At 40.4% G+C, this 12,503-nt stretch overlaps 1 non-coding gene across 1 annotated transcript; it reads left to right on the forward strand.

Moving 5' to 3' along the window:
- The first annotated feature begins 7,000 nt into the window (after nucleotides 1–7,000).
- LOC145091206 (small nucleolar RNA R71) lies at nucleotides 7,001–7,105 on the forward strand. Its single transcript, XR_013702092.1, has one exon. It is a non-coding gene; the product is annotated as a small nucleolar RNA R71 (small nucleolar RNA).
- Nucleotides 7,106–12,503: the final 5,398 nt, after the last annotated feature.

The following is a 12,503-nucleotide window of genomic DNA, read 5'->3' on the forward strand; positions in this document are numbered from 1 at the left end:
CCAAGTTCAACAATTGTCCAAATCAAACACCATAAAAATAAAAACACAAAACAAACACTCTTCATTCTTCCTCATCCATGTTAGTTCCTCCAGCACCACTTCCTCCTCCTTCATTGCCTCTCCGCATCCTTTCCTCCCAATTCATAATGTAGGTAAAACCGGGTCCGGGTCTCGGGGCGATATTCATTTGTTGGAAAAGATACTCAAATGATTGATTATTATAATCGACAGCTCTCCCAATATCATCCAAGTATCTCCGGTACTCAACTTGGTTCCACCCATCGTTCTCTTCCTCCACCGGAATAACCGGTGGGTCTTCTCGTACCCGCTCACTTCGTTGCCTCACCCGCCGTCCCGGTTCCTCGGGGATAACCGGCTCATCTGCATGTGGAATAGAATAAGAATCTCCAAACTTCTCCACAATCCTTGCCCTCCTATATAGTGTAGTGTTGAACTGAGGGGGAGAAATGACCATCAGCGCCCTCGCCTCTTGCAAATCCAAGATCCCAAATGATATTGCAAGCCTTGTTACAAACATTCCTCCATTGATTTTGGAGGTCACCTTCTCTTTAACATCCACATCCGCAAGATATTTAGCTATGCAGTAGGGGAGGTTGCAAAAGACATCAGGAGTAATAATGCTCCAAAGATAGAAGATGTCAAGGGTCGGGACCTTGTCATCGTCCTTCCGCATATTAATCATGCGGGCGACGAAACGATGAATGAGACAGTGGATCGGTGAACGGATGTGGCCCTCCTACACGGAAGATGGAATGTATACCCCGTTGGCAATAGTATTCCACCAGGTGGAAGCAACCATTGCTTCGGGGAGATCTTCGTGGCAATTCTCCAAGAATGCTTCAAACTCTTCATTTAACATGGTACTTTGATCATAGATGCCAATCCTCCATGAAAACTCAACCATGCTGCATTGTCGCAGCTCCCCACCAAGAGAAAAGGAAATTACATTGGGATTATAATACTCACTACCACCCCGGAATGAGATGGTAGCGAAGAATTCCCAACATAATTCAGCGAAGAACGGTTCTTGAATTTTGAACAATTGTAACCAACCATCACATATGATGGTAGCATCCCCCATATTGCATTCTTTCACCAAATATGGTGTGAATTCCTCCTCCAGCCCAAACTTCCCCAGCCAATCCCAGTTTACTGCATTAGGTAAGTGGATCTCTTTCTGCTTCAAAGCTTCTAATTTGTTTTTGGCACGGGCTTGAGATGATTTAGAGGTGATTTGGCGAAAAGAGAGCCACGGGATGTCTCCTTGTCTTCCCCCTCGTGAAGTTTGACCTCTTCTGGTTCCTGCAAAATAACATTAAGAAAGCACAAACAAACAACACCCAACAATTAAAATCGAACAAAACAGATCTGTATAGCATCCTACTCGCCGAGTTCACGAACTACTCGGCGAGTAGTATGAACATCGGGACCAGATCAATATCGGACCTGTATGGGTTATTCAAAATACCCAATTTTGCATAGGGGTTTGCTGTACTAAGTCCAATAAACACTAATCCAAAAGAATTTGCCTAAAACCTCCTAATTCATAGTAAAATCAAAACCCTAGAAATTGAGGAAACCCCTAAATCCGAATTTTAGAAAAAATAAGGGCTAAGAAGTGATAAAGCTTTAACCTTTGACAAGTATTGGGTGTAAAAATCATACCTTTACGCTTGAAAGTTGAAGATTCAGCAATGATTGAAGAAATGGCTTGAGATTAGATACGCACGGCGAGTATGTGGGTAATGTTTAGAATGAGTGAAAACCCTTATTTACATATTATAAACTACTTGTGTAAATATTCTACTCGCCGAGTAGAAAAGTGCTACTTGCCGAGTAGATCCGCATATTCGCAATTTTCTGGGAATTCAGACAAGTACTCGCCGAGTAGGTCGCATATACTCGGTGAGTAAAGCTTGCAGTTTGAAAAAAACTTAATTAATTTTTTGTTTGATTTTTATTTTTTACCCACCACCCCACACTCTAAGCATTGCTTGCCCTCAAGCAATCATTTTGAACATATTTTCAGAAGAATAATGAAAATAAAACAGATCCTAAGAAATTAAAAAGAAAATAAATGAAAAAGAAATGCAAACTCTAAACTCGGGTTGCCTCCCGGAAGCGCTTCTTTTTAAGGAGTCATTAGCTGGACTCCTTCCATGCTACGCTTCTGCCATTCCTTCCAGCAACAACCCTTCTTCCATGTCTTCATTCCTTGGGACTCCTTCTTCATATCTTTTTACTCTATGTCCATTGACTTTGAAAGGGGTACCATCTTTTGATAATAACTCTATAGCACCATGTGGAAACACCTTCTTCACTAGAAAAGGACCATCCCATCTTGACTTGAGTTTGCCCGAGAAAAGTTTTAGCCTTGAATTAAAGAGCAACACCTTTTGCCCTTCATGAAACTCTTTATTTCCCTTGATCCTCTTGTCATGCCAACTCTTGGTTTTCTCTTTATAGATTAGAGAGCTAGTTTAGACATCATTTCTAAGTTCTTCAAGAGCATTCATTTGCATTAACCGGTTGTTCTTGAGCTCCGCCATGTTCAAGTTGCACAATTTTAAAGCCCAAAAAGCTTTATGCTCGATCTCCACCGGTAAACGACATTGCTTTCCATAAACTAGCCTATATGGTGTAGTACCAATAGGTGTTTTGAAAGCTGTTCGGAAGGCCCAAAGTGCATCATCTAGCTTATCCGACCATTCTTTCCGATTGCTCCCCACCGATCTCTCCAAGATTCTCTTTAAGGCTCTATTTGTCACTTTGGTTTGTCCACTAGTTTGTGGATGGTAGGATGTAGAAAATTTATGGGTTACCCCATATTTCCTTTGCACCTTCTCTAGGTGATCATTGGCAAAATGAGTGCCTCGGTCACTTATAAGAGCTTTTGGGACTCCAAATCTTGAAAATAGCTTCTTCAAAAAGCGCACCACCACCCGACCATCATTAGTTGGCAAAGCTTGTGCCTCTGCCCACTTGGATACATAATCCACTACCACCAATATGTATTTGTTGCCTTTGGACATGGGAAATGGTCCCACAAAATCGATCCCCCACACATCAAATACTTCGCACACTTGAATACTATGTTGTGGCATTTCATTTTGGGATGAAATGTTTCCCGCTCTTTGACATGCATCACATTCTTTGACAAATTGGGTTGTATCTTTAAAAATCGTGGGCCAGTAAAACCCAATGTCAAAGATCTTCTTCGCAGTGTAATGTGCTCCATGATGTCCACCCATGGGCGCACTATGACAATGCTCCAAAAAATTTTGGCTTTCATTCCCGAACACGCATCTTCGTATGATTCCATCCGTGCAGCTTCGGAAAAGGTATGGCTCATCCCAAAAGTAATACTTTATTTTGGAAAAGAATTTCTTCTTCTGTTGGCTGGTAAGATCTTTTGGGATGTATTTGCTAGCTAAGTAATTAGCTATGTCTGCGAACCATGGCTCTTCTCCTACGGTCACCATAATGTACACGTCCGGGAAGTCATCTCCAACTCTATCTTCTTGCAATTGCGGGTTTTCAAGCCTATACAGGTGGTCGGCTGCTACATTCTCCATTCCCTTTTTGTCGCGTATCTCTAGGTCAAACTCTTGAAGAAGTAGAACCCATCGTATCAATCTTGGCTTGGCATCCTGCTTGGCAAACAAATACTTGATAGCAGAGTGGTCAGTAAAAACAGTTGTTTTAGATAAAACTAAATAAGGGTGGAATTTATCAAAAGCGTACACCACATCTAATAATTCTTTTTCAGTGGTGGTGTAATTCTCTTGGGCCAGATTTAAAGTTTTACTAGCATAATAAATGGGTCGAAAGTGCTTATCAACCCTTTGACCAAGGACAGCTCCTAATGCAAAGTCACTAGCATCACACATTATTTCAAATGGTAAATCCCAATTTGGAGCAACAATGATCGGGGCATTAGTCAATTTTTCCTTTAAGAATTCAAAGGCCTCTAAACATTCTTTAGTAAAATTAAATGGTGCATCCTTTAAAAGCAATTGTGTTAGAGGTCTAGTTATTTTAAAAAAATCTTTTATAAAACGTCGGTAAAAACCCGCGTGTCCTAGAAAACTTCTAATGCCCTTCACATTAGTTGGTGGGGGTAATTTGGCAATGGTGTCAATCTTTGCCCGATCCACTTCAATTCCCAATTTGGAAACCTTGTGGCCTAAAACTATACCCTCCTTGACCATAAAGTGACATTTCTCCCAATTAAGAACTAAGTCGGTTTTTTCACACCTAGCAAGCATTAAGTCAAGATTTGTGAGACAATCATGGAAGGAAGATCCAAAAATAGAAAAATTGTCCATAAAGACTTCCATGAATTTTCCCACCATATCGTGGAATATAGCTGTCATGCACCTTTCAAATGTCGCGGGTGCATTGCATAACCCAAAAGGCATGCGTCGATAAGCAAAAGTCCCACTTGGGCAAGTAAATGTGGTCTTTTCTTAGTCCATTGGGTCTATGGGTATTTGGAAATAACCCGAAAATCCATCTAAAAAGCAATAATAACTATGGCCCGATAATCTTTCTAACATTTGATCAATAAAACGTAAGGGGAAATGGTCTTTACGAGTGGCATCGTTTAGCTTTCAATAATCGATGCACACTCTCCAACCGGTTACCGTTCGTGTCGGAATAAGCTCATTCTTCTCATTAGTTATGACCGTCATCCCTCCTTTCTTGGGCACCACTTGGACCGGACTCACCCACGGACTGTCGGAAATGGAATATATAATCCCCGCATCTAAAAGCTTGACCACTTCCTTCTTGACCACTTCTTGCATATTTGGGTTTAATCTTCTTTGGTGCTGCACAACTGGCTTTGCTCCTTCTTCCAGATTAATCTTGTGAGAACAATAAGAGGGGATGATTCCCTTGATGTCGGTAATGCTCCATGGTATGGCCCGCTTTCGCTTCTTCAAAACTTGAACTAGTTCTTCCTTTTTCAGATTCGGAGAGGTCAGAGGCTATTATCACTGGCTTTTGATGACCATCTTCCAAGAAAGCATACTCCAAGTGATCTGGTAACGTTTTGAGCTCTGTTTTTTCGATCTACATGGTGTATTCACCGAGTGCAGGTAAGGGACTCGGCGAGTTGGCAGCTAAATTCACGAATCCATTTTTTTGTTTGCATGGACTCGGTGAGTAGATCGGCCCTACTCGGGGAGTTGATCTGTTAGATTGCTTCATCAATTCTTCATACTCAGCTGCTTCCAGCAGCATCTCGATCTCCAGTAAGTCTTTTTCAGCATCAAATTCTTCATCAAAATTTGTGGACTTGTTGGGATCTTCATTATCGCATTCCTCCATTAATTCATCAAGCATGTCAATTGAGAACGCCATGTCATCACTATTTCTTGAATGCTTCATAGCTTGATCAACCCCAAAAGTGACTGAATCATCTCCTACTCGTAAAGTAAGCTTTGAGTCTCTCATGTCTACTATAGCACTTGCCGTGTTGAGGAAAGGTCTTCCAAGGATGATCATGACTTGAGGATCCGCCTCCATGTCTAGAATTATAAAATCTGCGGGAAATACAAACTTATCCACCTTGACCAATAAGTCTTTACATATGCCTCTTGGAAAGGTGACTGTCTTGTTTGCTAAGTGAATCGCCATACAAATTGGCCTTGGTTCCGGGAGATCCAGCTTCTTGAAGAATGAATACGGCATGAGATTCACACTTGCTCCCAAATCGACCAAAACATGAATGGTAGCTAAGTTACCAAATTGGCAAGGCAAAGTCAAGCTTCCCGGGTCACCCTTCTTCTTTGGTAGCTTATTTAGCATGGCAGCTGAGCAGTTCTCATTAAGAACTACCTTTTTCACTTCCTCCATCTTCCTTTTATTCGTGAGAAGTTCCTTAAGGAATTTTGCATTTTTTGGCATTTATGCGATAGCTTCAATGAAGGGTATGTTGATTTGAAGAGCTTTAATATGATCAAGAAACTTCTGGTACTCCTCTTCCTGCTTTTCTCTCTTAGCTCGGGCTAGATATGGCAATGGAGGCTGAAAGGGCTTTTCAGGAATCTGATTTTTCGAGTTTGGCAGTGGACTCGTCGAGTTCATATTCTGGACTCGGCGAGTAGGCTCTGTTCCATGAAGATTTTGATTTTGGTCTTGAGTTTCTGCATCCTCCTTCTGCAATTCTTTGGGTGCTTCATTCTGAATAGGTGCCAGAGGAGTGATTATATTCCCACTTCTTGTTGTGACTATGTTTATGTGCACGCCTCGTGGGTTATTTTCGGTTTTACTAGGAAGTTCGCCCGGTGATCTTTGGTTGATTTGTTGAGCAAGTTGCCCTAGCTGCATTTCTATGTTGTGAATAGATGCTTGCTGGTTTCTAAGAATGGTTATTGTTTCTTGAATTGCAACATCATGATCACTATGTCTCTTTTCTGAAGCAACTACAAATTTGGTAAGCATCTCTTCCAAACTTGGTTTTCTTTCTTGTGTAGGCTCCTCCTTTTGGTAAAAACCTCTTCCTTTCTGCTTGTACTTTTCCTCCTTAGCCTTCTTGTACTCATCATAAGGGACCCACTATTTCTTTGGTTTTCGCCAATCTTCATCATATTGGTCCCCACTTGAGCAACATACTTGCACCTTCTTGTTGCCATTTTCATCCAAGTCACAGTCTCTAGTAAGATGAGGCCCATTGCAATTTTCACAACCCACCCGTATAGCATGTATCGTTTGGTCCATTTTGTCTATCCTCCTATCCATGTTTTTCAACGTAGCCATCACTGCTGATAAGTCTTCTGAAGCTGCATAGGCGGACCCCCTTGTCACATCATTTCTTGGATTATGATATTCTCTAGAATGCTTAGAGAATTCTTCAATTAGTTGCTTTATCACTGGAGGTGCCTTCTTCGTAAGTGGACCTTGCGAGTCAAGTAATTGCCTTGTTGTAACATTTACCCCATCATAAAATATGGAGACTTCTTGCTAACTATTGAGGTCGTGATGTGGGCAATTCCTTAGCAAGCTCTTGTACCTCTCCCAAGCTTCATAATGACTCTACAGCTTGTTTTTCAAAGTTGGCTATGACTTTCTTGAGCTTAGATATCTTGGATGGTGGACAGAATTGATCAATGAACTCTTCTTTCAGCTGATCCCATGTAGTGATGGTTCCGGGGGGTATTGACTTGAGCCAATCCTTTGCAGCACCCTTCAAAGTAACCGAAAGCATGCGAAGTAGCTGAGTTTCCCGAGGCACGTTGGGAACATTGAAATAATCAACTACATCATTAACTTCATCCAAGTGCTTGTAGGCGTCTTCGTGATCTTTGCAAGTGAAAGGGATCTCTTTAAGTAAAGTTAGGATATGACCCTTAAGCTCAAAAGTAGCAGTTGCGGGAATTGCGGGCTGCACAAGTCCCGGACTAGTGTCATCGCGCATCCTCTTCTTCCATTCCCCCATGGGTACTTCATCGATATTAGCCATAGTGATAGCTAAATCGTCCTCAAAATCGGATTCGTGCTCGTATGTAGGTTCTTCTTCTTCCTCGGTCTCATACTCGGTGTCTTCTTTAATCGGGTCTTCGATTGTTAAAGAGGCGTTGGACGCTCCTGATTTGCTACTCTTCTTCTTGTTGAAAACGAACTTGAGGTTCTTTAGTGGCGAATTCTTTGAAGAAACGGATTCTCTAACGGCTTTTCCTTTGTTCCTCCTTAGTGCAGATTCCGGGTCTTCGAGAGGAGGAACCAGAGGTGTATCAGATCTTCGGGTAATGAAACAACTGCAAACAAACAAGAAAAAACGCGTAAAAAGAACAAAAATGAAACAGAACGAAAAAGAAAAATAGTTTGGCAAACAGCAGGGTACTCACCGAGTAGGTGCGAATGCACTCGGCGAGTAGCCTGTTTAAAACTAAAAAATTAAAACTAATTAATAGACTTTTAAAAAGAAACTGATAATTTCTAAAACCTAACCTACTTACTATATTATTGAAAAATAACTTTGTGCAAGAAAAACTCACACAAAGGATCGATAAAATTAGGAATTAGACTTAATTTTGGAACCGTTCCCCGACAACGGCGCCAAAAACTTGATGTGTGTTAAATGCACTAGTTTTATTCCTACTTTTAGTTGATAAATTAAGCACATAAAGTTAGTTAACCTGTCTTTTAGTGGTATAGTTGGATAAGTAGGGTGTCGAACTCAAGGAACCGAAATTAAACTAATAACTAATTTTAACTAAGCAAGTAATAAAAGTAAAAGGGTTTTTCTCTAGTTTTACAAGACTAGAAACTTAAACACACCACTTAAGCACTTAATTAACTAAACAACTAAGACAAGTAACAAATTCACCAAATTTTATAAAAGGGTTTCTGTTTAGGTCCAACCAATTCACTCCTATGGTTATTTATATGATAGATCAATTGTTATTGGTTACCAACTATAGTGGTTAGGTTCATGTTCATTACTACTAACCCTTAGATAATTAATCAATTCAAGCAGTGGCCAATTGTTTAAACTAATTAATTCCCTAGTTCAATTATTTGGATTAAATAAGATTTGTAATTGGTTAATCAAGTTGGTGTTTCAATTAACCTCTTGTTTGTTGGTTTCTCAAACAAGCTCACACATTAATTTACTCATTCTCTAATTAATCCTAGTTTCATTTTCATTATTCCTAGGCATATGATAAAGTGTTCACATAAACATATGAGGTTAACAACTAAGAGATGTTCATGCAACTTAATTGTCTTCCAATTAACAGAAAATAGTTGTGGTTAATGCATAAGGTTCTTTAACAAACTTAATTTAATAAAATCACTAAATAACAATCAATAGAAATAATAATTAAATCATAGGAGTAATGTGGTCTTCCTAAACAGAAACAATACGAATTTAGCTCATGGTTACAGTAAAAACTAACTCAAAAACAAATTCAACTAGGCTAGACATGCTTAATTCCTAAGATTAAGTGGAATGTATAACCTAAATTGCCTTGATTCTTCAAAAGATCGAAGGTTAGGGTTTCCCAGCTCTCCAAAAGGTTCTTCAATCGCAGGTGTAGCTTCCCAAAAGCCAGAAGTCTCCCCAATTCGGATAAAGGTTCGATATTTATAATTATCACAAAATAGGGGCCACTCGGCGAGTAGGTCACCCAACTCGCCGAGTAGATGCGTAAAATCCGTGTATTGCCAAGAGTCTTGACTTAACTTAGGGAATATTCTTGGATACTCGCCGAGTAGCCTCGCGGACTCGCCGAGTTAGTGTGTTTTTCCTCATTCATCATTCTTTGGTCTCTAATTGCTTTTCCTTGTTCCTTTTTACTTCCAAGCATGTCTTTTGGACTGAAAACAAAATTTAAGCATTATTAAGTACCTTTTGTCCACATTATGCACATAATTAGCTAAAAATGAATAAAAATGTATGCTAAACATATGACTAATTATGCAAACATCCGTCAGCGAGTCATCGGGAGCACTGAGGTGGTGCTCAAGACCACAGAGTTGATCCAGCAGGTCAGTAGCAGACTGCAGACTACGTAGAGTCGGCAAAAGAGTTACACTGTTAGGAGGCGTTCGGACTTGGAATTTCAGGTGGGTGACATGGTTCTCCTGAAGGTATCGCCCTGGAAGGGTGTTATCAGGTTCCGGAAGTGGGGCAAGCTAGGCCCCAGGTTTATTGGTCCCTTTAGGGTTTTGGCCCGGGTGGGTTGGGTTGCTTACAAATTGGATCTCCCAGCTTAGCCAGATCCACAACACTTTCCATGTCTCCCAGTTGAGGAAGTGTTTGGTGGACGAGTCAGAAATTGTACCCTTGTAGGATATTTAGGTTGATAGCAGCCTGAATTATATCGAGAGACTAGTTGCGATCTTAGATTGGAAGACGAAGACCTTGAGGAACAAGGTGGTTCAGTTAGTGAAGGTGTAGTGGCAGCACCGAAAGGGTTCAGAGTGGACGTGGGAGACCGAGGAGGAGATGAGGGAACATTATCCAAAGTTATTTTCAGATTCAGCAGCAGCAGACTTCGAGGACGAAGTCTAAGATAAGTGGGGGAGAGTTGTAACGCCCTATTTCTAGTATGAGATTTAAATAAAAGTAATTTTCATTTCTTGAGGGGTACTCGACGATTCAGTAGCCCGACTCGTCGAGTCAGGACGAGATTTGCACGTGGTTTAAGTTGGCTACTCGATGAGTCCATATTCTGGGACTTGGCGAGTCTGCCTGTCTGGATGAAACCCTAATTTCAAGGATTTGCACCCTATTTAAACTTCATTATCGCCCCAAGCCAACCCCCTTCACTCCCCAGAGACCTATTCCCGAAACCCTAACCTCCTTGAAGTGTGTGTGAGTAATTTTGCATTGTGAAGGAACTTTTGGTGCATTCTGGAGCAAGAAGAAGAAGGAGAAGGTTGAAGAGCTCAAGAAAGAAAAAGGAGAAGGTTGAAGAGCTCAAGAAAGAAGAAGTAGATCCAGAATACACTCCTCTTTGGTCATACCTTCTGGTAATAAAGTTTCCATCTTGCTTATTAATAGATCTAGTTTGTCCCCAAGTTGTCGGTTTTAAGCTCAAAAACCCCAAATCCTTTGTGATAAAGCCTTATGAGCGAGTCATATCCCAGATCTAGCCTCTCTTGAGCTCCAAAAGCTCAAGTAGATCACCTTTTTGGCAACCATGGCTTTGTATTGGCTTATTAACCCCATAATAGTAAAGTTTGAGTGTTATTGCTTCATTCATATTGGTTACACATAAAGTTAGCAACTTTACGTGTTCAGATAGTCCCAGGAGATTAGATCTACGGGTTGGATGCACTGAAGTGTATTAGAATCGACTGTATGGAATTTGCATGCTTGGGACTCGACGAGTTGTTCTTCAGACTCGACGAGTCGAGTCGCGAGTCCCCGATTTTTCCCCGATTTGAGTTTAGGGTGAATCAGTGAGTGGGAATGGACTCGGTGAGTTAGAGTTCAGATCTAGTGATGGAGGGACTCGGTGAGTCTACGCCCCGACTCGGCGAGTCCGGTCAACTGAAAGTTGACTTTGACCAGGAAGTTGACTTTGACCAAGGGTAAAATAGTCATTTTACCCTGAGGTCAGTTATCAGTGCCTGATCTAGTGTTTTTGGGATTTGTAGCCAGAGAATTCTGGAGCAGCAGTCAACCAGTTTCAGACTTAGCATCCCAGCAACTAGCGTTACGAGGTGAGTCCTCTTCCAGTAGGAACGGGTCTACGGCCACAATGTCGGCCCGTTTAGATAGCAGTAGTATGTATGCTTGATGTCTTCGTGATTCAAGCATGTGTTGTTATGTGTAGTATGTCGGGTAAGCCGATACAGTATGTGATTATGCTAAATGTTCTTGATATGTTATATCCAGTTCATTCCGGACTTCGGTCCGATGTTGGGCGAGGCCCAAGTTACTCCGGACTTCGGTCCGTTGTCGGGCGGGGCCCAAGTTATTTCGGACTTCAATCTGGTGCCGGGCTGGGCCCGATGCATTGGGTGGGGCCCAGTAATTGTTGTATGTGTTTATTATGTTGATGTATGGTATGTGGTAGTCTGGGGGAGCTCACTAAGCTTTGCGCTTATAGTTTCAGTTTTGGTTTCAGGTACTTCCGTTAGCAAGGGGAAGAGCTCGAGTTGATGGCATGGCACACACCACAGTTGCAGTTTTATCCTGAGAGTTTTATTCAGATATTTTGATATGATATTGACTTCAGTTTTGAATTGATACATTTACTATGGCATTTTGAGACATATGATTCATGGTTTTATTATATAACATTTGATATTATGGTTTTTAGTAATATTAAAACAAAAATTTTTGAGTTGTAAATTCTGGACGCTATAGGTAACCTATTGATTGTAATCACATTCATATTGCACATTATATCAACTGTACTCACATTCAATGTTTAACTAACAAACAAAGCTAACAAATAACCTACTGATTGTATTAGATTACACATGTGTTGATCATGCATTCTCAAGTTTTAAGTTATTTATCCGTTGTAATCATGAATTGAATGTTCAATTCACAAAGAAAGCCAGAAATTAACCTAATAATCATCCCCATTGCAACAGGGAAGAGGCGAGAAGACTGAAAAAAAGGTCGACGTTGTGTGTTTTTTTGATCGACGGGATCTTCTGTTACCGCAACAACCGGTTTATGTGATTTAGAGAGTAAGGGTATTCTTATTCATTTAGTTATTTTTTCAATCTTAATGATTTTAAATTGTAAAAAATTATTATTAAATAGTAAAAACTATTTAAAAATTAAATTTTGTTAAATCAGATATTTTAAAACATTAAGAAAGACTATGACATTTAAGATTTGGGTCAAACAAATACAATATTTAAACCTTTAATAAAGTTATATACGCAATTTTCTTCAATTTTATTTTCTTTCAAATAAACAAATTATTTTCCCGTTGTAAACAAAAGAAACGGAATGACAAATAAAGGGCGGAATTGAAACACAAATTTAGCCACGGAGGCTCGGG

Source organism: Lactuca serriola, chromosome 2 (genome assembly GCF_051521515.1).
Source record: "Lactuca serriola cultivar US96UC23 chromosome 2, Lser_US96UC23_V15, whole genome shotgun sequence".
NCBI classification, from domain to species: domain Eukaryota; kingdom Viridiplantae; phylum Streptophyta; class Magnoliopsida; order Asterales; family Asteraceae; genus Lactuca; species Lactuca serriola.